The following is a 4,771-nucleotide window of genomic DNA, read 5'->3' as shown; positions in this document are numbered from 1 at the left end:
CCTGCTGGGCTCTGGTGATCCTTCCGCCTCAGCCTTCCAAGTAGCTGGAACTACAGGCGTGCGCTACCATGCCAGCTAATTTTTTTGATTTATTGTAGAGATGGGGTCTCGCCAAGGTGGAGGGATAGCCTGAGCCCAGTAGGTTAAGGCTGCAGTTGCCCGGGCGGGTCTCGAACCCGCGGGCTCAGGCAATCCATTCACCTTTTCCTCCCAAAGCGCAGGATTACAGGCTGAGCCACTGAGCCCGGCCTTAATATTTATTTCTCATATTGACTTTTTTTTTTTTTTTAATAGGAGTCTCATTCTGTTGCCCAGGCTGGAGTGCAGTGGCACACTCACAGCCACTGCATCCTCGACCTGCTGGGCTCAGGTGATCCTTCCACCTCAGCCTTCCAAGTAGTTGGAACCACAGGCATGCACCGCCATGCCCGGCTAATTTTTTTATTTATTATAGAGATGAGGTCTTACCAAGTTGCCCAGGCTGGTCTCAGCCTCCCAAAGTGCTGGGATTATAGGCATGAGCCATCACGCCCGATCAGGGAATTTTCTGTCCTCTTAATAAATCCTGCTTAAAAAAAGCCAGACATGGGTCAGGCACAGTGACTCACACCTGTAATCCCAACACATTGGGAGACCAAGGCAGGGGGATAGCTTGAGTCTACGAGTTAAGTCTGGGCAACATAGCAAGACTCCATCTCTGCAAAAATAACCAAAAAAATTAGCCAGGCATGGTCGCACATGCCTGTAGTCCCATCTACTTGGGAGGACGAGGCAGAAGGATCACTTGAGCCCAGGAGGTTGAGGCTGCAGTGAGCTGTGATAGTGCCACTGCACTTCAGTTTGGGCGACAGAGTGACACCCTAACTAAAAAAAAACCAGACATGAAATAGTATCTACTTGTGATCCCATTTTATGAAGTTCAAAAACAGGCAAAACTAAGCTACAGAGCAGTCAAGCAGTGGTTATGTCTGGGGTGCTAATGGGAAGGTGTCTGGAGATGTGGGGAGAAAGGTTCACCATTTTGCCTTTCCAGCCTTGCACGTATGTGGGCTGCGGGCTGCGTAGGCAAGGCTGGACCACAGTCTGACCCAAGTCTTGGCACAATGCACTAAGGATTTCTCCTGGAGCAAGGGGAGATAGCAGCCTAGAGGGAGCCGCCCTGCCCTGTGGGAGATTGTCACAGGCTGTTTCTCATTCCTCTTTCTGGTTTCAGCTGAGTGCAGGGCTTTCCACCTGGCCCCCTGCCTACCGTAGAGAGCAGCTGCAGGCCATAACACTGCTTGGCCATCATTTAGAGCTGACTCCTGAGCTGCAGAGTGACCTGCTGCTGTGCCTCCTGTCATCTGGTCCCTCTAGTTCAGTGTCATCCTGTGGAATTGGGATGCAATACAGTAACACAATATTGGTCTTGATTTTGCCGTCTGTAAGTAATAAGCTATGCCGGACGTGGTGGCTCATGCCTATAATCCCAGCACTTTGAAAGGCCAAAGTGAGAGGATTGCCAGAGCCCAGGGGTTCGAGATCAGCCTGGGTAACATGCCAAGACCTTGTCTCTACAATAATTTTTTTTTTTTAATTAGTCAGGTGTGAGGCACATGCCTGTAGTTTCAGTTACTTGGAAGGCTGAGGTGGAGGGATAGCCTGAGCCCAGCAGGTCAAGGCTGCAGTGGTCATGAGTGTGCCCCTGCACTCCAGCCTGGATGACAGAGTGAGACTCTGACTCAAAATAATAATAATAATAATAATAATAATAATCTGTATTAAGCTCTGTGGGTTCATTTGGGCTTGCTGTTTCCTAACTGGCTGAGTCCGTGGAATTGTGGCAGGCCCACCTAGCGGCTGCAGTGGAGAATCTTCATGGCCCTGTTAGCCACCAACCTGTGCTTTGAAACTGCTTGGCCACTTGACCCATTTAGTATGTAATGTGGGGAGGATAGTCACAATTGTTTTTTAGAGAAGAGACAGGATTGCGGGTTTTCTGGGAAAGTATGGGATAGAACTCTGGCAGGCAGTAGTGGGCTTAGTGTGTATGTACTAAGTGTCCACTTAGTGCTGACGTATTTGGTGACAGCAGAGATGAGGGATCTTTGACCATCGTCCCTGATCCCCAGTGGGCTCCGTTAGTGTTTAGAGTTAGAAATCAAAGAGGGAGAGTCTTCCAGAACTAATGAAAGCGTCCAGGGGTTACTGCTCGCCCTACTGTGACTACAGATAGAACACTACCTGACGGTCAATGGCAATTAGCCACTCAGAAATTTCTGAGAGTCACTCTGACAAGGAGCGAAAATGGAAGGAAATAAAAGACAGATTTGGGCAAGAGTCCAGTGAAACCACAGAAGCATGGCTGTCCACCCAGCAGAGAGGGGCGCTGTGAGGTTCTGGTGGGTGGGAAGGGATGGAGTGCTCAGTGGTTTAATGACGGGCCCCCTGCTCCAAGCCCCTTGGGCCACAGCCACTCTGGCCAATGACATGAACATGGAGGAAGAAAATATAAAGATAAATGAGGGCAATTAGATCATTAAACATTGTATGCATGTATCAAAAGATCACATACATGCCGGGCTCAGTGGCTCAGCCTGTAATCCCGCGTCTTTGGGAGGCTGAGGTGAGTGGATTGACTGAGCCCGCGGGTTCGAGGCCCGCCTGGGCAGCGAGACCTCGTCTCTACCATAAATCAAAAAAGCAGCCGGGCGTGGTAGTGCATGCTTGTAGTTCCGGCTACTCAGAAGGCTGAGGCAGAAGGATCGCCAGAGCCCAGCAGGTCGAGGCTGGCACTACACTCCAGTCTGGGTGATAGAGTGAGACTCCAACTCAAAAAAAAAAAAATCACATATACTCCATAAATATGTACAATTGTGATGTATCAGTTTTGTTTTCTGTTTTTTTTGAGCTGGAATTGGCACAGTGGCTTGTGCGTATCATCCCAGCACTTTGGGAGGCCAAGAAGAGAGGAAAACTTGAGGCCAGGAGTTCAAGACCAGCCTGGGCAACATAGTGAGACCCTATCTCTACAAAAAATTAAAACAAAACCAAATAGCAAAATGAAACTTCACCCAAGGGATAGAGTTGCAGGCTGTGGTGCTTGGCCTGGAAAACACCTCTCACAGTGCACCTTGCTACATTTTCACTGACTTGGGGCAGTAGCCAATAGCCTGGCAGTCTGGTGCCCAGCAGCAAGATGACTGGACCATCAAGTCCCAACCCTTGTAAGAAGAGCGTTATATCAATAGATTGAGTGGGACCCATGTTCAATGGAGCTGCCCATGGAAAAGGACTCTGTTTTTTTTCATTTTTTAAAATTGTAACTGGGCATTTTATTATAAAAAATTGGTGCTTGTATACACAAACTAATATGAACTCAAAATTCATGAAACATTTACTTCATTTTTTAGCTTGACCTTCTAGTAAATCTTTAGCTTCATTGATTTTGGCTGCTAAATAAGGAGATCCTCCTTTGTCTGGATGATTTAGGAGCATAATACGTCGATGAGCATCTCTTATTTTTCCTTTATTGGCAGTAGGGCTTACACCTAGTATTAATGCTGCTTCCCGTTTTGTCATTTTGGGTTTAAACCCACCTCTGTAATAGCCACCGCTGAAGGCAGATTTTGGTAGACTTTCAAAAACTTGTTTTACTTGAGGTTCCATATGTTTCATGGCTTGCAGAACATAACAACCTGCAAATCCTGCAGCAGCAATAGTGAGTCCAACTGCTACCACTGTACTGGCCACGGCTCCGGCTTGGCTCCCCTTCCTCCCCCAGGAGCGCAGCTCATCCCAGCGTGGAGGTCGCGGCCATCAACTACACGGCTTTACCAGGCAGCGACGCAGCCCCCCGAAAAGGACTCTTTGACCATGAACATCAGTGGAACCAACAACTATACTGATCAGAACTATACTGCGCAGGTGAAAACTACAGCCACCCAGAAACACAATCACATAGGACATGGCAGTTCATGCAGGGCTAGGCCTGAAACAGAGTCTAGTGATCCAAACACATGAGGTCAAAGAAGCATGACTAATGTGCCTGCAACACTAGCTACATAATTGAGTGGCAAAGAGAACTGCAAGGCACATAGTCTGAGGCATTAACCTGGCTGGTCCTGATGAGTGGATTCTGTGGGCCTCCCACTTTCCTCTTGAGGGTGCCGCTGTCCGTGGACTGCAATTGACAGCTTTTTCTGGGGGAAGCACAACAATTCCCATATGCACAGTGGATGTGGGTCATATTATTCAAGGACTCCTAAATGGACTATGTTGCATCTGTGGGTTATTGAAACACATCCGATCAGTCAGGTGTGCTGCCTCTATAACCAAGTGTCCTTACCAGTCTGGGCAACATAGCAAGACTCCATCCAGATTAGCCAGGCATGGTGATACATACTAGCAGACCCCAGCTACTTGAAGAGGCTGAGGCAGAAGGATCCTTTGAGCCCAGGAGTTCGAGGCTGTAGTGAGTTCTGAGTGCACCACTGTACTCCAGCCTGGGCAACAGAGCAAGACCCTTTCTCCAAAAAAAAAAAAAAAAAAAAAGAAAGAAAGAAAGAAAGAAAATGTGTGTCCTCAGCCATGGGTAACCAGTCGTTGGAATATCCTGTGTCACCAACAGATAGTGATGTCAACAAAAGATGGAATGGAAGCCGGGCTCAGTCACTTAGCCTGTAATCCCGCGCCTTTGGGAGGCTGAGGTGAGTGGATTGCCTGAGCCCGCGGGTTCGAGACCCGACTGGGCAGCGAGACCTCATCTCTACAATAAATCAAAAAATCAGCC

At 48.3% G+C, this 4,771-nt stretch overlaps 2 pseudogenes across 1 annotated transcript; one reads left to right on the top strand and one right to left on the bottom strand.

The window, feature by feature from the left end:
* Positions 1 to 3,289: 3,289 nt before the first annotated feature.
* On the bottom strand, positions 3,290 to 3,789 carry LOC103251651 (annotated as a pseudogene). Its single transcript, XR_503732.2, has one exon. The product of XR_503732.2 is annotated as a mitochondrial import inner membrane translocase subunit TIM14 pseudogene (transcript).
* A 66-nt stretch (positions 3,790 to 3,855) lies between these two features.
* Positions 3,856 to 4,771, top strand: part of LOC110594830 — a 4,879-nt pseudogene continuing 3,963 nt past the window's right edge.

This window comes from Carlito syrichta, unplaced genomic scaffold (assembly GCF_000164805.1).
Source record: "Carlito syrichta isolate Samal-C Ts95f unplaced genomic scaffold, Tarsius_syrichta-2.0.1 Scaffold143305, whole genome shotgun sequence".
NCBI lineage: Eukaryota > Metazoa > Chordata > Mammalia > Primates > Tarsiidae > Carlito > Carlito syrichta.
Note: the sequence above shows the minus strand (reverse complement) of the source record. Positions and strands in the feature narration are given on the sequence as shown.